The sequence below is a fragment of the Camelus ferus genome, chromosome 15 (genome assembly GCF_009834535.1).
Source record: "Camelus ferus isolate YT-003-E chromosome 15, BCGSAC_Cfer_1.0, whole genome shotgun sequence".
NCBI classification, from domain to species: domain Eukaryota; kingdom Metazoa; phylum Chordata; class Mammalia; order Artiodactyla; family Camelidae; genus Camelus; species Camelus ferus.
The window spans coordinates 3687216-3710856 of NC_045710.1; positions in this window are offsets into that span (position 1 = coordinate 3687216).

Genomic DNA, 23641 nt, shown 5'->3' on the forward strand with positions numbered 1-23641 from the left:
GGGGCCGTCTGGAAAGCAATAACAAACGACGTGTTTTGCAAATGGAAAAGCTGGTCCCGCCGCTGACTGACAATCCAGGTGGGTCCCTGCCCTGCACGCACACAGGGCAGGCAATTAATATGCTAAAAACGCCGCAGCCAATCGGCTCCCATGGCGACAGCGCTGCAGCCTTTATGAATAATCCATGCAGCACCTGGAGGCATGAAATTTTCATAGGCAGCCCTGGTCTGGAGCTGGGGGCGCGGGAAGCGAGAGCCCCAGACACGCCTGGCCTGGGGTGGGGTGGGGGTGGGGGCGGCGAGGAGTAAGCCCTCACACAGGCAGTGGGCCTGGGCGCCCCTGGGGCCGCATCCCAGAGGCCGGGATGGCCTTCTGACCTTAGCAGACGGCCAGGAGGTCCTAATCCTGGACAGGCATCAGTACTAGTTTTTCGTGATCCATCTGCAGGGTGAGCATTTCAGTCTCAGTGTTAAAAATGCAAAGCACAATAGGGAATTCATCTGGCGGGAGCAGCTCTGGATCTAGTTCTGCAACGGGCACAGAAGCCCCTCCCCAGCGCCCTCCAAGCCACAGCTGCCCCTCCGTCACAGCCCTCGCCCTGCAGGCCGCCCCGCTTCTGAACCAGCTCCGCTCTGATGTTAGAAAACCCAACAAATGCGTGAAGAGCTTGGCCAGAAACACCCAAACCCCCTGGCTGGCCGACTTCCCCCCTTGACTCTGTCCTTGTTGAACGTCTCTGAACCTCTGTTTTGCTCTTTCCGGAATCGGTCGGAGCTCCCTACCCCCTCGGCTGTGAGAATTAAATGCGATCTAGTAAAAGGCCTGAATGGGCACATTTCTTAAAAGTTAGGTCCCCTTTATTCCCCCACCTGTGACTCCCAGAGTCGGCCTTGCTAGCCAACCAAGCTCACCTCTCTCCTCCGAGAGGAAATCCTTTTTTAATCAGAATTTTATCCCAGACGCAGACTGTTTATTGAGCAATCAGGTATGGAAGGCTTTTGGTGATTTAAAAGTGGGAGGCGGTCGTTTCCAAGAGAGTTAGAACATTAGCCCCCCTAAGGTGGGGTCTGTTTATCACATTAATGAGTATCGTTATTTAAGGGCTTTGAGCCTTTGTCTTCAGGTGTTGATTTAAATCACTGCTAGTCTCTCTCATTTACTCCATCATGCCAATAATCCTCCTTCACTTTAATGATTCGTTTGTTTTCTTCTTTGTTCCCTTTGACTGGATGTATTTTGATATTTCAGCAGCTGGTATCCTTTGTTTACCTGCTTGGAAGTTTTATAAACACAAGTCGCTCAGCAGCCAGGAGGCACCTGGCTAAAGGAACTTCCGTTCTGTGTGCTCCCCCAACCCCTTTTTCTTTCAACAATCAGGACGCTGTTACAGAAATATTAAACTGAGGCCCCAAATTCTTTACAACAGGTTAGTTTCACGAGAAATACAGTCAGTTTAAATACCAAATTCAGTTATTAAAGACACCTGCCTGCCTGTGGGTCGGGGTGGGGGAGCAGTGGGGACCCGCGCGGGGGTGTTCTGGCTTGGAGACGCCCGGGGGTGCGGCCTTGGTTCACTGCTGCCTACCAGCTTTCTCCCATTTTCTTCAGGAGTTCCTTAAGGAACAATTGGCTTGAAAGAGCCCGCTAGTTGGTTTGTCCCACCCCTGCAGGCAGGACTGTCACTGGCTTTGCACTGTGCTAGGCTGGCCTCCAAGACAGCCCCCAACTCTCATGAGGCCTAACTGCTGCAGGCCCCCAATGAGAAATGTTTTCAAAGCAGGGTTTACTGCTCTGTCCCTCCTCAGTCTCCCCTGAGATCAGCGCAAGTTGCCAGGAACGATTTGGTTTCAGGCAGGATGCTCACCAGTGTTCTGTAGAGTCCACCGTGTCTGGCAGGGCCTTGACCACCTCAGGTGACTCAGCAGGGTCTCTGGACGGTAGGGAGGATCTGGTGGTGGCCATGAGGCTCTGTGCTGTACCTCTGCAGGGGCTGCTGGGCCAGGGGGCCAGCATTGCCAGGGGACCTGAGATCAGGCCTGTATCCCCATGGACTTCTACGAGAGATGGGGGTGTTGATGGTCATAGTCAAGTCATAGTTTTAATTATGAAAAGATCACAGACTTAATTCAAGAAGAAGAAAACTAGCCACAGGCTTTCCAGCCTCCTGGAAGAAAGACAACCTATTTTTAGATAAACAAAAATATGGGGTTTTTTTTTTATTGAAAATGGTATCTAAATGAGTTGAAAACTTATGTTCATGCAAAAACCTGGACATGAATGTTTATAGCAGTTTTATTTATAATTGTCAAAACTTAGACGCGATCAAGATACCCTTCAATAGATGAATGAATAAATAAATAGTGGTGCATGTAGACAATGGAATATTACTCAGCCATAAAAATAATGTTATCAAGTCGAGAAAATATGTGGATGAACTCAAATTTATTGCCAAGGGAGAGAAGCCAGTCTGAAAAGACTATATAGTGTGTGATTCCAACCATATGACATACCAGAAAAGGCAAAACTATGGAAACAATAAAACAATCGGTGGTTTCCAGGGGCTTTAGGAGGAGAGGAGATGGGGGGAAAGAAGAGGTGGAATGTAGGGGATTTTTAGAGTAGTGGAACACTTTTTTATGATACTATAATGGTGGGCACATGACATTACGTATTTGGCAAAACCAATAGAATGCACAACACAAGGAGTGTACCCTAATGTGACCTATGAACTTTAGTTAATAATAATTGGTTTATCAATTGTAATAAATGTTCCATGTCAGTGCAAGATAATAGTGGGAAAAACCATGTAAATATGGTGGCGTGGAAGGGAGGGGGAGGACATGGAAGCTCCCTGTGCTTAGTTTTTCTACAGAACTAAAGCTCCTCTAAGGAACAAGGTCTATTAATTTAAATACAAAATATGTATTTGGAGACCTTGAGACAACCTCAGTGCAAACCAGACTGGAGAACAAATTATTAGAAATACATTAAACATCAGTAAGCAGCTAGACACCTCTGACTCTTTACTTATTTTTAACATAAACATTTTTCATAAAGGACTGAAAGAAGACGGATCTCAACGTTTTAAACAAGTTGAGTTGATGACTGACTTTACAAGACAGTTTCAGTCTTCACAAGATGCATCAGAACACACTGAATTTCAAGTAGCTGCCATAGAAATATTCCTCAAAATCTATCAGCTCAGTGAGGGACAATTTCAGGCAGCACTCAGAGATGCTTGGGAGGAAAATGCCAATGTTCTGGGAAGTCTGAAGCTGCTTTCACAAGAAGCTGAAGGATGAAAAAGAGGAGCAAATGAAGTTATTAGACTGGAAAAAAAATCTCTAAAGAAAGACTGAATCTTTGGATGGATAACTTGTGAAAAAGTGAGAGTTGGGGTTGCGGTTCTCAGTGAGAACTGGGAAGTAGGTAAAACCAACGGCCCTGCAAACGGAGACCTCCTGGAAGAGGAATGAAAGGAATTTCAAAGAAACTGACTGATGAGGCGGAATTAAATATTTACTTTAAAACTTTTGAAGAAGAAAGAAATCAAATGTATACTAAGTTGACTGAAGAAGGTGAAATTACCAATGCTCTTAAAGTTCACATGCAAAGTCTCCAAACCGAGAAAGTGTCACTGCAGTTAGAAAAAACAGGGAAGCAGAAGCAACCAGTCCATTGGAAACTTTAAACCTTCACAGAAATACATCAAGAAGAAAAAATTAAGTTTCACTGGATATCCAATTTAGACAGAATTTATGCTGTAAAGATAAAGAAGAAGTTTTCCAAAGCAGATGGAATAGCAGTGTATGCAAAGACTGGATATCCACAAAACACATGCCAAAATTCACTCAGAAATACTTGAAAGCATCCAAGCCTATTATCAAAAGCAGCTTACTTCCCGTGAAAGAAAAACTTACGGTAATAGGTTGAAAGCTCTGTTGACTCAGAGGTACCTGTTAAATTACGGTAATGAAAGAAATACATCAAGCAAGATAATACTGAAGAATTTAAAAGTTTTAAGCAATATCTGTACACTTGACATTACATGTGGAGTGTCTACCAGAAGCCCTGAAGACCATCTGGGAATCCTTAGGTTGACCAGATTCCCAGGGAAGGAGGACCCTCACTCTCTGTGGTAGTTTCCACACCCAGGGTCCTGCTCCCAGTGTGGACCAGTCACCACCCATCCACAGCCTCCAAAATGTCACCCCCATCCTGATGCACCAACTCTTCCACAAGAGCGAAGGAGAGCATGTGCTGGGGCACCTGGCCATGGCGTGGGACTGGGCCCGTCTTCCAGTTTAACTCTCCCACCTGAACAGTGTGCTGCTGGCCCAGGCTCTGGTCCTGCACCTCATCCCCTTGTCAGATGTACCAGAGGGTTCCCGGGGAGCGGCTCCTGAGCGGAGGACCCCAGCCTAGTGCTGCCAGCCCTGCCCCAGCCTGAGTGGCCCCCAGTGACCATTCACAGCATCTGATTCCTGCCCTGTCCAGGGAGGCTGGCGAGTCCGGGCACTACGCCCCTTCTTCACCCTGTTGGCCGGTCCCTCAGTATCCAGTGGGGCAGAATACTGCCAGCTTGAAAACCATCTTCAGCTAAGAAGTTACTCAATGTCCATTAGAGCCCTGTCCATTCTAAATGCAAAATAAAATAAAACAAAGTAAAATAAATGAAATGAAATGAAATAAAACAAACCCACCCCCCCCATTCCATAAAGCAAGGGCTTACCTCTCCAGGTATGCCCCCCACTGAGGAACTGCTTGGCTCAGCACACCTTCCGCTGATCAGATGAAATGTCTCTACACCAAGCACTGGTCACACCCTGGAGACAGGTGAATCGTCTTCAGTTTGGTCCCTCATTCCAAGGAACCTGCTTCTGAGGATCTAAAACGAAGGTGAAGCTTTTTTTCCCTCTACTAAATAAATCTGATTTTTTTCTTTCAGTTTTATTGCTATTAAGTGATTATACAATGGCCCTTAGAAACTTGACAGGATGATAGTTATTAGATAGTGGTTTATAACTATAGGTTGTGTAAGTGTGACTCCTGAGTTAATTTTTGCATTTATTTAGTCTTTTTTTAGGAAGTATAGTTATAGTATTTTTATTCTTGTTAACAGGTCCACAAGATAATCTGGAGGCAAAGCAAAAAATTTATTTTATATTTCCTGTAAAATCATTTTGATTTTTTCTGTTTAATTTTATTGCTGTTATTTAAATGATTATACAGTATCTCAAATGGAGTCTTGATAAGATTACAGACTTGTGTTTTTATAAGTGCTCATTTTGAAAATGTATTATTAAAATGGTTTCATCTTATTTTATCTCCAGAGGATGTAAAGGTACCATTTTACTAATTGCTATTTAGCAATATCTCTATTGATCTAGAAAAAAGCAATATTTTTCTTCTCTTAAAGTAGTTTAAATTTTTCTCTCATTTGGTTTCATTGTAGATAAGCAATTACATAATTACTTCAATGAAAATGCTATAGAAGTATAATTCCTAGGGTAGCATTTTCTATTTTTATCTCCTTTAAACATGAGTTTCAGGAGTAAATTATTTCCTGTTCCTCTACCTCACAACTAGTGTGGAGACAGCATTTTAGTTCTTGCTGTTTACAATGCTGTGTTGCTGGCAGTAGTAAGAATTTTACGTGAGTGTCTCACAGTTAGAGAAATTTGAAACTCAAAGGTTATCTCTGAGTATCAATGCCTAAATCTTCTCTGGCTGTAAGATTAATATATTTATCTTCATAGATTTATGTTTTAACAAAAATAATTTGGGAAATACTTTGTATGTATAAATACCTTTTACTTCAATGTTCATCATGTACATTAGCTTCCAGTGGTTCTGAGGCGTCTCACCTCTGGGGAGCTGCTGTTTGTGGCTTGTAACCCGACTCTGGGAAAGCACTAGCCATCTGCAGCGGGAGTCTTCCCGGAGAGGCAAAAGCAGCGACCCAGACTTGTTCTCCTTCAGCACCTTTCTCTTTCCCCACAACATGTCCTGGGACCAGTGTTTCATTGAGCACACTTAAGAAACAGAGTTGTAGACACGATGGAATCCTTGGGGTGTTTGACAGGGAATCTGAACTTGATTCAACTTTGAAACCACAAGTGGCTGCACCCTCCTCACGCTAATCCCCATGGGATTTTCTGCAGAGAGGAAACCTTAACCTTAACTGAAAAAGTCCATAGACAGACCCTGAACTCCCTCAGGTGGGCTAATTCCATCGCTCCTCAGTAAGGCCAACTAACATAGTCTTAAAACTTTTCTCTTCTAAGCTTTATACCAGATAAAAACCCCCACCACTACAATATTAGAATGTTCTGAGTATAACTACACGGTTACCTTTGCCAGTGAGTTTTATACTCTCCTGTTTTCATGTTACTAATTATCACCCTTTCCTTTCAGCTTGAAGAACTCCTGTTAACACTTCTTGTAACATCTGTCTAGAGGTGATAAACTTAAGCTTTTGTCTGGAACACTCTCTCTCTCCTTCATTTCTGAAGGACAACTTTGCTGGATACATTATTTTTGATTGGCAGGGTTTTTTTCTTTCTTTCTTTCAGTACTTTTCATATATCATTCCACTTCTTTCTGGCCTGCGAGTTTTTTGCTGAAAAATCCACTGATAGTCTTACAGAGGTTCCTTTCTACATATCAAGTTGATTCTGTCATGCTGCTTTTAAGATTCTCTCCTTATCTTTACCTTCTGACAATTAAATTACAATGTGTCTCAGTGTAGGTCTCTTTAGATTCATCTTTGTTTTTGGTATTTTTTAGGTTTCCTGGATCTGGATGTCTGCTTTTTTCCCTAAGTTAGAAAAGTTTTCATCCATTATTTCTTTGAATTAACTTTCTGTCCCTTTCATGCTATTATAAATGATATTTTAAAATTTTACTTTCCTATTGGTTTTTGCTGGTATAGACAGTTGATTTCTTTATATTGACCTTGTATAACGTGAGCTTTTAAAAGTCAATCATTAGTTCTGTAGATTTTTGTAGCTTCCGTGGCTTTTTCTATGTAAATAATCACATTGTCTGTGAATAAATAGAGTTTATGCTCTTTCTCACTTTTTGATATTGATATATTTTTCTTACCTTTTTGAGCTGGCCAGCACCTCTTGTATGATGGTGTGTGGAAGATACGGAAGAGAAAATACTTGGATTGTTGCAGATATAAGGAAGTCATGTCAATAATTATACAAATATAATGTTAGCTATAGGTTTTTTGCAAAAGTCCTTTATCACACTGAGGAATTCCCTCTCTATTCTTTGTTTTCTAAGACACTTTTTTTTTTAAATAATGAATGAGTGTTGAATTTTGTTGGATGTTTTTGTCTGTTTATATGTTCATATTTTTTCTCCTTTGTGGAGAATTGCTTTAATTGGTTCGCTAATATTAAACCAACCTTGATTCCTATAATAAATAATTTTGTCTAAGATGTATTATATTTTTACTTTAATGCTGGATTTGATTTGCTATTTTAAAGGTTTTCTGGTGTATTTCATAAAGAATATTGGTCTCTAGATTTCCTTTAAAGCTTTTGACAGATTTTGGTTCTGAGTTGTTATAATATTATCTTAAAGCATATTAAGAAGTGCTTATCTGTGTTATTTTATGAGTTTGTATCAGAATTTATTATTTCTTCTTAACTGTTTGAAAGAATTACTAAAGAAATCATCTACTTACTGAGTTTTCAAGTGCCTTGAATGCTTTTGATTTTGTGTTATATTTCTGTAACAGACACAAGAATACTCAGATTTTTAGTTTCTTCTTTTGTCACTTTTAATAAATCATGGTTTTTAGGAAATTTGTTTCTCTACATTTTTGGATGAATGTTATATATTTGTTTATAATATTCCCGTATTGTCCTTTAAATTTTGTAGAGTCTCTGGTGCTGTCTTGTAATTTCATTTGTATTTTCTCTCTCTCTCTCTTTTTTTTTTTTTTTTTGATTGATCTTGATCACCTCCTTTACACAGAGAAACACCACAAAGACCTCTGCGCCACCCTAAAGGCTCCTTCCTCTCCAGTCCCCGTCTCTTCGCCTTCTAGCCCCGGACTTGCCTTGTTAGGTTATTAACACTGTTCTGCTCCAGGGGGGGCTCTCCTTCCTCTGCCACGATCGGGGAAGTGCTTCCAGGCAAAAAGCCAGTGTGAGTTTAAGGCTCACTTCGTGTGCTTCTTCACCCTTAAAGATCACATTCCTGTGATGCTTGTTGCCCAAAATCCAAAAATAGTTGCCTCAAATATATAGTTTCCCAGTTTTATAGCTGCTTACCATGGAAGTAACAGTTATGTCATGGTGGCTGGAGATTGGAGCTCTTTTTTTTCATAATTGAGAGCTTTTTTTCCATAATTGAGAGTGGTCTCTTGTTTGTTTGCATTTATGACTGTCTTTTATTATTTTTAGACATTTCATACATAAATATTTTGTATTCTTTATCTTATAATTTCAACACCTGTCATCTCTGTGATCTAAAACTAGTATGGGCTGACTCTCAATTACTGTTTCTAGTTTCTTTGTTTGGAGATCTCTGATTATAAATTCATATTTGATGGAATGGAATCTTCAGAAATCTGAATGGCTTAAGTTGAAAATGCCTTCTTCCACAAATGAATTTTTGCACCATTAGGTTCTGCTTACTAGAATCAGTTTAACCTGCTTCTCAGGTCCCAGACTCAATGTAAGAATCCCAAGTTCAACATGTCTACCTACTGGCTCAATGTTCTGATAACAACCGGAGCTCTGATCCTGGCATTTGCATTCAGTACAGCTTGTTCCCATTTTGCTCAATGCTTCTTACTAAAGAGGGTCTACATTTATCTTAGGTTTATTTTTTTTTCCCCAGGTGGAGGGAAACCTTTGAAATTATTCCCTTTTTTTTCCTTCAAGCCCAACAATATATTTAAAAGCATGTTTGATCCAAGGTCTAGTTGTTTTTATACTTGAAGGATGCATCATAACTCATGTTGACCATAATATGGCCAGAGCCAAAAAAAAAAAATTCCTTGCAGCCCAGCCCTCAGCCAATGTAGGGACAATTATCATGAGATTCAAATGTTAGGTAACTTGCTCATATTCATATTGCTCGACAGTATTGTGGTTTGATTAAGATAATCTAATTCCATGTCCTATGACTTAATGACTTCATCAGAAAGTTCTGCGTAGAAGCCATGTTCTGGTGATGTCTGTTGAATTAACACAAAAAATGGTGGACAGATGGTGGTTGGGTGTTTCCATACAGTCGTTGAAATAACCATGGGTGCACATAGAAAGAGACCAGTCTTCTTCAATAAATTTTTCCACAAGTCAAAGCATTAGCAAAGGAGATAAAATACCATTTTCCATTTCACCTGGAGGCGTGCTTAATTTTGTGACTATTAAACGCAGTTTGCAGATCAGGAGAGTCAGAGTTGCCACTAGGCCGACACTGAATTCAGGCTGTGCTGTTGACCAGGACTGTGTCATCGTTGCTCAATTTATACTACAAATACACCTCCAGTTCCTCTCCCCCAGTATTTCCTGCTCAGTTTACTTTCCTTACATTCTCCCCACCCCCCTTCATGAATGCCCCTCTGGGCCTCCTCATGACCTAGGCACACAGAGGACACCCTTTCTTCTTTGGTATACGGTTTCCCTTTGGTGGTGTTTCTTACTCTGATGAGAGTCAAGGTCAAGTTAGCAGAGTAACAAGTGTATAAAATCACAGCTGTGTGTGTGACACTTTAAGGTGTCTTGTCAGCAAATGCAGCAGAAGTCAAAGGGGACAGTTGTCCGTGACAACCTCGCATGGCACTCCGCAGGGCACGAGGGAGGGGCGGTGGCCTGGGCAGGGGAGACCCGGACTCCTGCCCCACCTCGGTATCAGCCACGTGTATGTGTAATTGAGCAAATAGCTTCTCTCTCTTTAGCAACTGTTTAAAAATAACAGGAGTAGCAAAACCTGCAGTTCCATAAATATGAATCCTTTCTTCACCCCACAGAGATCGTATTTTGAAATGGGTTTTTTCTACCAAACAAATACCATTATTAAGTAAAGTATTTGGTTTGTGTCTTTTTTTTTTTTTTTTTTATCTTTCCAAGGTTTAGTGTTGCTACATTTTTGCATTGGTGCTAAGAGTTCAATGACCCAGTTAGGAACCAGTAGCATAAATGATGGGAAAAATAAATTTCAGCATTTAATGCTCTATCATTGTGACCTAGGTTAACCCAGCATCCCAGCAGCTACTGCATCTCTACCCTTTGTGAAGTTCTCAAAGGACTTTCGTGAGCAGTCACTGAAGTTTTTATTTATAATCCCTTTCTAATTCAGGTGAGGCCCATATTATTACCAGGAAATGTTAAGTCTTTTTAGTAAAGCGACTTACTGAAAGTATGAGTCTTAGCTAAGTGACAGATCTAAAACTAGGAACCAGATGTCTCGCTGAGAATTAGAAAGAAAGACGTTTCCAAGTCACTACTTGTTGAATCTCTCCTAGACACCAGGCTCTGTGCTAAGGGTTTTCAGGCTTTATTTAATTTATTCCTAAAAATAGCAGGGTAAGGGGCATGATTGCAACACCACAGGGGAAGAAATTGAAGTTTAGAAAGGTTAACCAGCTGGCCGAATGGCAGAGCGAGAATTTGAAGCCAAATGGCTTTGACTACAAGACCTGTTCTCTTCTCATTTTGTCAAGCTGTCTCTAATCCGATGCTACTTTCATTGATTAAGTATCTTCTCCCGTGTCAGGCTTTATCTTCTTCTCTGCCAGGCACTTTCACATGCAAATGGGAACCTCATTTAACCCCAGGGAAATATTGCACAAATTGCTTTTTAAAAATAATTTACAGACAGGAAAACCGCAGCTCCGTAAGAAAAGGACAGGTTCCCCAAGTCACGTGGCTACTACGCAGAGAAACTAAAATTCTGAGCCCACAGTTCCGTCGGGAACGGACGGGCTGCCTCCCGTGACATTTTCTGTTGTTTTCTGTCCGTTAGTGTGAGCCTCTTACTGAACCGTCTGAGACCTCAGCACGAGGGTGAGTTCAGACAACATGATGGACGGTTCATCATAGGTGCTTGGTAAGCGAATTTTGGCTGAATGATTGAAAATAGGGAATGTGTGAGACTGAGGAATCCCTCTCCAAAAATGTTCAACGTGGGGCTCACGTGCTAGAGGTCTTCTGCCTTACGGACACTTCCTGTCCACGTCCGCTCTGCCCCTCACGCCGGGCGGCTGACCGCATGGGCACCGTAAATCAGCCCTCTGGCCGGCCCCTGGCTTTGCTTTGTTCGGCCCAGGCCCAGCCTGCTCTTTCCTTCTGGGGCCGCTGGAGCAGTGGAAGGAACATGAGCTTCGAGTTAGACACACCTCGTTCTCTTGCCTAAGACAGATGTTTATGGCCCAGCCGTGTGCCAGGCAGTGTGCTGGCTGCATCGCTGTGAAATCAATAAATCGTAGTCCCTGCTCCCCATAAACTTGGAATCGGGCCCCGCACCCTCCAGCAGAACTGAGAGGCAAGCTACACATGCAGTTTTACGTGTACCACCAGCACCTCCGATAAAAATTAAAAAGCAAGTCCAGGAACCTTGACGATGCATTTTATGGAACCTAATTGGTCCCACACACTGATGAGATTTCCCTGTGAAAGCTATCAAAGATATTTTACGTTATTTTTTCATACGGAATCTTTAAAATGTGATGTGTATTTTACACTTAATAGCACGTCTCAACCTGAGTCCTCCACACCGAAGTGCTCCGGGTGGGGAGTGGCCACCACGTCCAGCGCAGCGCGGGGCTAGTAGGAAAGGAAAAATGCGCAAGCAGATCAGTGCGACAACACACACCCTGTGCGGAGACGTCGCGGGTCTCCGTGCTGTGCGTCAGCTCGTAATTCACTGGTAAAGAGACAGATGATACCGGCATGAATGGAAACCCCCTGTGGTTCACACACGATAAATGTTTGTGGTGGTGCAGCGGCGAGGGGCAGACTGACAGCTAGAGAAAAAGCCTTAGCAATACGTGAAGACTGAGAAACAGACTCAGAATCCTCTAGAGCTGTCTTCCTTTGGTGACAGCGGCACGGGGTTGACGGCTCCATTTTCCATGTTGTTAAGCTCTCTAGTAAAGCTGCAAACACATTTCACACACTGTTTTAAAAAAAATTGATGGAGAAAGAAGGCTACATCGAGAACTGGGGTTTAATTTTGCTGAAGCCGGGCTGTGTTAGAGCCAATGTGCTTAAGGATGGACGTCTCAAAAAAACGCTCAATCAACCCTCAGCATTGAAAAGGGCCCACTGACCATGCTGCCCAGTGATCATCCCAGGGGAGGCATAATTGCGTGTGTGTTTTTGCTGGAATAGTTTTTTTAATTTGTTTGTTTGTTTGTTGGTTTTTGGTACTTTGAAGTCTCACGGGCGCGCAGTGTGGGGACGCCACCAGCCATATAAACCCTGTTATTTTTACTTTACAGTTCAAACAAGAGCTTTATTCAGTGAGACAAACCATGGTATAGCAGAAGCAGCTGCATTTCAAGCACGATGGTAAAAAACACACTCAATTTTACCTGTCGGTCCAGAAAATGTTTGAGACAGAAGGACACTGTTCAGCTACACTTGACCTGGAATCACATCCTAGCTCTACTGATTTCTACCTAAGTAGTGTGCACATTTCTTCACCTTCCTGAGCCTCAGCTTTCTCATTTATAAGCATTTTCCTTGCAGAGAGTTGCCTCCTTTACAGGACAGCAGTGAGAAGTAAATAAAAGTCTATGGGCCTTGCGACCCTATGTGACTACTTTAGGAATATGAGTTTGTCTCCCAGCCCCAAGGACAACAGGATACATAATACCTCTGTCACTCATGCACCCATCTCAGGAACAGAGATCACATCATATGCAGCTTCTGATAGAATCTTTAGATCAACACGTGGGTCAACTCTTGTCTTCAGCTTCGTGGAGCCAGAACATCTTCCCTCTGACATACAGCTCCACACACTCATCTTGGTTTGATTCTTTGTGACTCTGTGACTACACAGAAAACAAAAATGAAAACAAAACTCCCCCCACAGCTTCTCTAGATATATTATGTATTGGTGGACTTCCGAAATACACTTCAAAAACCCTATGTGGACTCAGAATCAAAGGGCACAGGTCATAACAGGTGCTTTTCCTCTTCAGCAAATAGCACATGGTCAACACTCCAGGAGATGACAGTTTTTTTTTTTTATTTCAATGAGTCATATTTCATTATAATTAACTTTAACTTCACATTCATCCCCAATAGATCTGGCAGCTCTAAATTCCAGATGGTGATGGAGAAGGACGCAGAAGGTGACCAGCGACAGGCACGTCGGTGCCCCCTGCCCTTGTTCAAGGTGGGGAGGCTCCATGGCTCTAGCCTTCCCGCTAGAGAGCAGGGCGCTCTCTGAAAGGCCCCTGAAGCAGGACAGCCTTGGAAACCAGGGATGGTCTGCTGGCTGGAGGCCAAGAAGGTGGCCTCATAGATGCTCCATTGTTGACCCAACCTTCATCTAGCTCCATGTCCGCAGCCCATTTGAGGATCACCCCCAGATGTCACCAAACCTAGTATAATATGATTGTAAGAGCGTGGGTTTCTTCACCCATCCCCCAAAAGCATTTTCACGAGCTTCTGGTCCAGAGGCCTGTTTGGACCATTTGGCCCATCCGAGTTCAGACTTAGTAACCAAGCGAACACTCTGGAGGAGGCTTGTCTACTGTGATCATCCCTGCTGTGGCTGGGAGGTGTCCCCAAGAATTGTCTTCTCCCTCCTGAAAGCTTTAGGAAGCTCCCAGGGGTGGCTTGTTTGTGGCCTTGGAGAAGTGCATTCTCTTGTCCAGGGACCCTTGCTCTTAGCATCACTGGCTCCAGCAGTAGGAAGGTTAGCTGCTGGGCACACCAGGGGCTGGAGACACAAAGAGCTATCTGGGTCCTGTCCTCGGTCACACTCGTTGGAACCTCCTGGCTCCCGGCTCTCCTGTTCACAAGACCACAAAACATCATCCTGACCTTCACTGTCACTCCAAGGGGCTCCGTGACTACTACGCAAGGGTGACAGGACTCCTCTGCCCGTGTGACACACCCTGCTCATCCCAGTGGCCTCTGCTAGCGGCGCCCACACTCCCGGTGATGCCCAGCTGGGGGCCTGACAGGGGCCTTCCCAGGCCTTCTCCTGACACAGCCTCCCTGAGATTCTTAAAGTGCTTTTAGAGGTTTGGGCTTGCCGTTGGTTTGCAGAGAACCCAAGCCCCTCATTTAATTAGTTTATTTAAATTCTAAACTTCTCTAGTTTATCAAAAGTGGTAGCAATGATAGTGGACAATTAATCCATGCAAAGAGGGACTCATCCCACAGAAGATGTACAGAAAGTTATTCATGTTCACAAGACTGCATCCCAATTATCAATAAAATGATTTTAATTCTTTCAAGTTTATGTCTGGTTTGGTATTCAAAGAGATAATGGTTATGTGAAAGGGGAAAAACAAAATGTAGGGCAGCTATAGAAATTAGTACAGGCCCCTCGGCCCCGGGTCTTTCAAAGAAATTAGGCCAGGCTCAGACAGACCCAGGCTGTGGAAAGGTTAGTGGTAAATGTGGCTTTGAAAATGCTTTCCTGCCCGCCAGCACGAGAAAAGTCCCGCTCAGGTCACTGCCAGCGGGCGCCACCTTGTTTTTTCTTGGCTGTTTGGTTTTTTCCTTCATGTTTCTCTGCTGTAGTTACCAATTTTTAAAATTATAACCATGTACCATTTTTCTTGTAACATTTTTTGTGAGTTTCCAGTAAACTGGTTAAAAAGAAAACCCTCTGAGAACTGGGGAGGGCGGGCCACGCATTCTGAGAGCTGATCTTCCTCTGACCTTAATTCTCAGACCTCCTATGTCACCAGCATGGAAAGATGTCACATGTGATCCCAGAAGCAGGTGAACGTCCTTTGAGGTTTGGATCTGCGTGGCCTGCCACGGTCACTGCCTCCTCGGAACCAGCCTTAGCAACTCTGCTCACGCTCGCTAACCCTGTGCACAGCCTCCACGCTGCGAGGGCTCGTGTGGGTCACTTCACCTGACCCTCCAGATGCTCGGATACTGGTGCCCTATTAAGTGTCGCTCGCCCTTTCGCAAATATCTTTCCCACCGTCTCACTGAATAGTCTAATTCCGAGAGGTCGGTAAGAGCAGAAAGCTCCATAGACTACCCTGGCTTAAATAGTGGCCATGTGTCCTGCTCACACACTGATGATGGGGACAGGGCTGAGCGAAGGGTCGCATCTCTGCTCCAGCTGGTGCCAGCTGGGCGTCGGAAGGCCTCGCTCGCTCCCGTGGCCTTGCGCCTGTGCGCCAGGTGTTGGAGCAAGCGGGTAGCTAGACATGAGCAGAGAAAGGGGGGCCGGGCCAGTGGCAGGAAACCACTTGTGGACAAAGCACCGTGCTTTGGTATTTCCTCTTCCTCAGTCCTTACAACATCCCTTCGATGGAAGCACACTCATTACCTCAATTCAGAGACAGGAAACGGAGGCCACACAAGGCGAGCTGAGTCTCCCAGCATCACATACAGTAAGGGCCGAGGTGAGGTTCGGACAGCTTGCACCCAACACCAAAGCGCAGGGTGGCCAAGACCAGGAAGGGCCACACGGCTGGGATTCCCGCAGTGATTTCCCTCTGAGCACTGATTTTAAAGCTTGGTTAAGGGCCCACTCTCTAATTATTACATGTGTTTAAGTCTTTTCTCCTCAGTGAGATGATGCGTTTAAACAGGTATCCTCGAGATTGAATATTTTTCTTGGATTCTGTCCTTGTCCACGTCCTGGCTACAGCACAGGCCTCAGTAGATAATTATTCACCACTCAGGATTTTAAATGGCTTCCTGTGGGAGGTGAAGAGGACTTTCGCTGCCCTTAAGGCATGCGATCTGAAAGTCAAGCATCTATGAAAGACCGACTAAAAAGAAGGGTTACTCTCTCTGCTTCGCACGGCTGAGACCCTGAGGGGTCAGGAGGCGCCACACGTTGACCCAACAGCCGCAGACGCGGCTTTCCTGTCGGCCTCCATGTAGAAAGCCATGTGGCTGCGTTTCTGAGGCCAATTATAACTCAGCATAGTTGCAGGTTATTTACAATGTGTTCATTCTCTTTGCAGAATTTGAGGAGAGTATTTGTCATTCATCCACGTCCTCGCCTCAGTCAAGGTTATTATCCAGAACGATGCCTTCCTCTTCCTTGCTTAAACGCGTCTCCCTGTGCCTCAGTTCTCTCATCTGTAAAGTGGGCTCAGTGCACCTGCCTCACAGGGTAGGAGCACCTACTTCCCACGGTTGTCGTGAGAATTAAGTGAATGACAGTATGAAAACAGCTGAGCACAGGACCCAGATACCACAGACACCTAACAGGTGCTTGCTCTGAGCACTCATTCCGCGTGTAGCTCAGCGCCTTCGGTCAGTGCGGGCTTAGCAATGACTCAGTTTTGAAGGCGAGTTAAGAGTTATGACTTTTCACACCTCTTTACATTTACTCTGATTTTTCTCCCCATTAGCATCTCTGGTTAGTTTCCTTATAGTCATTTAACAGGAAAAAATGACCTTTTATATCACATTTAAAGGTGAAGATGGGCAGAAGCAACACGAGGCTGAGGTGCACACGTTGGTGGTCAGGTGGGTCTCCTCACTGGCCGCCGGGTGGATTTCAGGATGACACGCGCGAGCTGTCCACGTGTGGTGCGGCCGGAAAGAACAGGGCCTGCGCGCTGTTTGCTTTCCTGGATGCACTGAAACACAGATGGAGCTGCGCCGATGTTCGTGGGCAGCCTGACAGAGCACACGCAGAGAAGGAAGGGTGAGCACGTTTACACGTGAGGAATGGGAGCATGCTCTTTTTTTATACTGTCTGAGCTGTGTGATCCGAAAAGTCCGGAGGCTGCGGATTCAAGTGCCTGGCACCAGTCTCGCGGGTGGGATTCAAAGAGGCGCAGCAGCAGCTGAGTCCCGAGGTCGCTCACCGACACTGTGAGCCCTGCGTCGCCTCCAAGGGGAGAGAGCTGGGTCCCCCCAAGGCAAGTGCAAGGTGCTCGACACCCGTCAGCTGTCGTTTCGTTCTGATGCGAGAGGCCCTGCGCTGAGCACACGGTGATGTCAGTCTCACGTCACCCTCACAGTGGTCACGCAAGATCATGCCGTGCTCTGCCCTTTCAGGCCCAGACACCGAGGTCCAGGGAGAGAGTGGGGTTTGCTTGGTCAGGCAGCCTCTACTCTCTAGAATTGGCGAGCAGGGATTAATTGAAGAGTAGGGCTTGTTTTTCACGCCCAGAGTCATGCAGCCAGTTTGCATCCGTGTCAGGACTAAACCCAGATCCGGGGACTCCTCCTGCAGGGGCCTCCCCTCTCTGCCTCCTCCGCCTCATTCCCCACCCTGCGTGTCGGCTGCACAGGCCCGGTTCTCCCGGGTCTTGTCCTCACCCAGAGGGAGCCCGGCGGGAGGTGCCTGCCATGCGGAGAACTGAGGAGTTTGGCGGGAGAGGGACCGGACTCTCCCACTTGCTGGGCGGGCTCCCGGAGAGAGTTCCAAATCTCCCCGACCTGCGCTGGGCTGATTTCAGGATTTAAAAACAGACAAACAAACAAACAAACAACAGCAACAAAAACAACAGGGATGGTTGTATTTGGTAATTTACTACACAACAGCAGTGCCGCCCTGTAGAAGAGAGAAAACGCTAACTGCGGAGTCAGGGACTGGGGCGGGACCCTAGCCCTCTGCTCTCCACTCATTTGGAAACTCAATCTTTCTTGCTTTCTGCGTCACTAAGGGATGGTAATGTCTAGCCCTTAGGAACTTTAAGATAATCCAATATAGTGTAAGTTTTTTAACATCGATCTCTGAAAAGTGAAATAGCTCCTACTCTATTTTACTTTTTGGGGGAAGGTATGATTTTGCTCCAGCTGTGATTGGGTCCTGGAAGACAAGCCAGGTGTCTTAGGAAAGCCGGAAACCGTATCCCAGACAGAAAGGGCTGCAGCTCTTATCCCATGTCCCTTCCTTAAGGCCTTCTGTTCAAATCAGAGGCCCAAAGGGGACCTGGGGGCCCCAGCCATTCCTCATTTCTTAGTTACAGGAAATGAGGTCAGAGGGTTTATATTTCTTACCCAAAGTCACTCAGCGAGTTCACATCAGTGTCAGGACTGAACCCAGATCCCGGGACCTTTCCCCCAGAGGCCGCTCCTCCCTGCCTCTCACCCGTCTCCTCTGCCTCAGTCCTGACCCTGGCTTCGCTTACCTGGTGTTCTGTCCCACCCGCCCATCCTGAGACGCCAGACTTCCAAGAGTCCACGTGGAAAGAGCTCCGCTTAAGGATGCTGCCTGGCTTTGTGTCCGTCCTCTGCGAGTGGCTCCCGCAGGCATCTGTCCGCCATGTCTTCATTCATGCCTTTCTTTCGTCTCTTCTGTGTTTACTGGGACAACCAGGCCGGGGCTCTCGGCACTGAAGTGGATCCCCGCGCATTCTGTCCATGGTGCGGTGAGGGCTGCTTGGGGGCCGTTCAATACTTGGTGGTTTCAGGTATGGCTACCCAAATGACCACAGGCATGCATGGTTCACACGAGCACACACACGCACGTGCCTCACACACGCAGCACACACAGGCACACACACAGCTCAAATACTGCACACACGCAGCTCACACATGCACACACACTTGCCCTCACACACACAACTCATATAGAACACACATAATTCAGTGTGCACGCAGATAAGTGTGCACTCACACAGCTCACACAGTGCACGCACACACACACAGAACTCACCCACACACACTGGTGCACTCACACCACAACACATACAGTGCATAAATACAATTCACCAGCACATCCACACACATGTGCACACACAGAGCTCACACGTGCATACAAACATGCCCTCACACACAAAGCTCATGTAGAGCACACACACAGCTCACACAACCCATGCGTGCACACACGCAACACACATGGTGCACACACACATACGCCCACACAGCTCGCACGTGTGCACACACACACATGGGGCTCCCGTGCCATCTCTGAGTAGATGAACCAGAGAGCATGGGGGTGGGGGGGCTCCGTCTTGTCTGAAGGCGACCTACGAGACAGGATCTCCCTGAGACTGAAGCTGTCTGGCAGCTGCCACCTTTGAAACTTCTTACAGGTATTGAAGAGCCAGCTCTGATCGTGTCGTGACGGTTGCTGACGTTCGGCGTCTGTAAGCCGAGGGGGAAAAGGCTAAGAAGGGAAGGGGCGGCGCTGCTCCTCTCGAGGGGGGCTGAGGGGTGTCGGGACTGACTCTCCATCTTGTCCGGCCTGACGCCCGTCAGCCCTTCGTGGGGCCCCCGGGCTCCTGTATCCCTCACACCTGACCCTTTTGACTGGCGAACCGGAACGGTACCTGGGAACAAAGGCTGTTCCGTAAACTCCAAGGCAGCATATTAATATTTCATTAGCATTTCCTTTCTCTCTGAGGCTGACTGGCAGCTCAGTCAAGATAGCGGCAAAGCTGATGTTAATTATTATTTTTTCCCCTGGCAAAGCTTCTCCCGCTGCCTCCTCCTGCTGTAAATCAGTCAGAATGTTTCCCTTCGTTAGACCGTAAGCGCTCAGAGGGCTCTAATTACTCTAAAGAATTTCTTATCTTTTATTTCTAAAGCTGAGGTCTGAAAGAGAGAAGGAGAAAGAGGGGGAGAGCCATAATTAACCACGCAGCTGTGAGTCGTCTGCCCGCGTCTGGAGCTGCCGCGGTCCCCGCCTGTTTGCTGGGCTGTGTGGGGAGACTGGAGACAGAAATAATGCGACTGTCTTCAAAGCAGGGAGAGCGCTGTGTGCAGCCCCGAGTACTTCAGGGATGCTTCTCAGAACCCATTTTTAATATCAAGATGATTAAGGAGCCAGCTGGGAAGGCGTGGTGCACACATGCTGGTGTGCAGCCCCGCGTCCCGGGGTCCTGGGGAGGCGGCCGTTCCAGGGTCCAGGAGCAGGGTCGAGGGCATCCTCGAGGGCACTCTCCATCACCTGGGCTCACATCCCGGACACGTGGCCAAGCGTATTTCCGGCCACGAGAAATCAGGGAACAGCCCGGGTGGATGTCTCTGCCGGGCCGACGGCATGACCGGGTCACTTCCCCTGGAAATGGTTCTCCCCTCCTCGTGAGCCTGCAGAGCAGCGAAGAGGAGAGAGAGCATTTCAGATGAGTGATGAAAAATACAGAATCTCTCCACCCTGGAGGCACGAAGTCTTGTCATTAGATATAAAAAGCTTCTTTCAGGGGATTGCATTAGCTTCCTGGTATGATGACTTACAAGGAGAGCAAAATGCAAATTGAGGGTTTTCATGATAATCGGTCTTTTCTATACTTCCCCAGAATTGGATCTGCCTCTGGCTGTCTCTTTGAGTTTTATTGTGTTGACGAGTCTCAAACTGATTATTCCTTGGAAATAAGGAAATAAACACAAATGAAGATAGCGCTCAGAGCGTACATCTAACAGAAAGAGTCCTGTAGCCGGAACCCAGAGGATGTTCACGTTCACATTCTCTTTTGGGTAACGCTCCCATCTGGGCAGCTGAGGTCTGTGTAAATGGAGGCAACGAGGAAAGCTCTGAAATTAAGCCACGGTGCTTTCAGACCAGCTGCGCTATAAAGCGATACAAAGCCAGTGGCCCCCTTACAGGCTAAACAGGAGACTTGCTCCTGACGGGGGCAGGGACCACTTGCACTAATGAACCCGTGACTATTCAGTCCCCTGAATGGCTCACGTGGGCATCCCTTCTGGAGAGCAGCACCGAGGTTTTGCTGAAGGATATGCTGGGGATTGATGATGCGGAAAGCATCCCATCAGGGCCCTGCCAAAGCCCCTTGCATCTCATTCAAATCTTGAGGACCAAGAGTTCAAAATGCAGTATGAAGAAGTGAGATGGCACCCCCATCGCTCTGATCTCCTGACGAGCACGTGGAGCGGGAAACCTAACACAGACACGGACAGCCCGTGATGCTACGGGCCAGACCACCACTGCAGAGTCCTGTCAAGTGACACAAGGTGTCAGACACGCTCAGGAGCCCTGCCGGGTCCTCCCTCGGGAGCAGGTCAGGGTTCGAGCTGCAGTCTGTGGGAAAACCGAAAGCACGGAGGGGGGGCGTGCAGGTTGTCTTGCCCCGACACTAACGAGGCTCATGACCTTGCAGCAAGCCCCGATCGCCCTGCTCCTCCAGCCTCTCATCCATCAAGTGAGCAGGACGCTCGCTGCCCACCTGCCTCATGATGCTCATGGAGAGAATCGATGCAAACACACAGGAAGCATAGAAAAGGCAGTAAAAACAAACATCCTTTTTTAAATGAAAAATTATATATGCTTGATCAATTCAACACTTGGTTTGAATCTACTTCTAGGTAAAGACAAGCTTGCTCTTGATAAGATTCTCTTGCTCTCTGAACCAACTGCCTTGCTATTTAAAGAACATGTCATTATCTGTTCCCTAGTGCACTGAATTTGTGTTTAATGAGGTTCCTCTGTCTTTACCAGGATCTGGGGTATCATTCCTCCAAAAATTAGTTTTGATTTGGTGTACGATATAGGAATATGAATTTCTCACCCAATATTGAATTAAGCATCTCGTCTGCAGAACTTCCAGGAACGTGCAATTCCATGATGATTTTAAAAAAATGGCATGATCCGTTCGGGGCTCTCTCCTTCTGTCTCTCTCTGTGTGATTTAAGGCAGGAGGCAGTGACCCAGGCATTAACAATCTGCTGAGTCAGCACGGCCATGAGGAAAGGCACAGCTCTGGTTTCTCCATCTGTAGAATGAGACTGATCATCTCTTGCCACCATTACTCCTGAACAGGATGTGTGTGCATGAGCGGGACGCCATCTGCCGAGAGCCTTGCCTCCTCGGAGAGGATCTGCAACAATGTCCACTGGGTCCAGCAACTACCAATTCATACAGAGAATAGTAAGGGCAGTAATAGGGTTAGCTCCCACCTGCAAACCTGGCAGTGCTTTCCTGTGCAGAGGAGGAAACTGAGGAGGAGAGGGTCTAAGGCACTTCTAAGGTGATAAAGCTAATAAACGCCAGCCCACACCTGGCGTCTGGGAAGTCCGTTTCCCACGCCTGAATTTGCACATTGTCCGGTACTGTCTCCTTGCTCAGGCCTGACTCTGGCAACTCAAATCGTTTTCTTGCCCTTCTGCGAGCTAGAAAGTTAGACCCTGAGCCAGGAAACCTAGAGTCTACCCCAGGTATTCCTTTGGAAACCTGTTCACATCTAAGTATGCAGGGCTGTTCACCTATAAAAATTTGATGCCGTCTGGAATTCAATGAGGCTCTTCCAGTTCTAAAATTGAAAGCATTCAATGGCACCAGATAAGGATGTGGAAAAAAGGAGAATGAGATGCTTTTTATTGGATCTACTGCATATCAAAAGTGTACTATGTATTATTTATAGAAATCACATACTGTGTGATGTTTAGTACATTTTAAAATATTGGGTATTTGGAGCATGAGTAATTTCTGAGGAAACTTACTTCAGAAATTGAATAACAGATAAGGAAAAAAACATGATCTGATTTATAAAAGTTAGATTTAAACTCTTTCAAGACTACTTTATTTTTGTTAGAGGATAAGATACTATACTGTGGATAAGCCAGGTCCTCAGGATAAAAAAAGCTATGGGCATTTTTTTAAAAACTAAACTGATTTTAAAAATTCTGACTTTTACCTTCAAAACTAGGTGGTAAGGCATTCTAATCTCAAGTAAGATCAGGGAGACTGGTATGAAAGTCAGCATCAAAAACATAACTATCTGAAAATGTCTTTCTTACTTTCCTGACATTTGTCTTTTTTAAAATTTTTTTCACATTGTTTGCTAAAGATCTTTTGTTTTCAAAAGTTCCTATAAAAATGCAAATCTATATTGTGAAAACACTATACTTTTCTCATTCGATTTTTTTACCACCAATTTCTAATATTCCCTTATTATTCACTGAGTGAGCTCTGAAAAAAACTAGTCAGAAGACAAGTGATTATAGAAGAGGAAATTAGAGAGAGGAAAAAAAATATATCCATGAGGGTAGAACATTCTGGGATGTAGGTGTTCCTAGCAGGTGGCATGATAGCTGAGAATATCGCTGTGGTGAAGGGAACCAGCCAGCATGCCTTCCTGCCTTTACCTGGAGCTGAGCTTGAGTTCCAAGGTGGCAAAACACACTTTCAACACTAAAAATCATTAAAAAAACAAACAAACAAACAAAAAACAAGACTCACCTAAAACAGCTAATTTCCTAATGGGGAAACAAACTTTATGGCTCTTATCTGATCCCTTAGGGGAAAAGGGCAGAGTTAATTCAATTCAAGAGGGTGTGTGCTGTGTACGTGTTCTTGACGAGGGAGATGACAAGGGCCACGGTGGAGACAAAAATACCAAGACACAGGTGCTTCCTCACCTCTGACTTGCAATCCAGTTGGAAGATTATAATGTATGCCCTGCCCTCAAGACACAGTATAATCAGTTCTTCCCTCTTTAAGTGTTTGTTTATACTCCCAAACTCCTGGAAAACAAGGATTATGTCTTAATTTCCAAAGTCCCTGTCTGCTGACTCGGATATCCCATATACTAAAATAC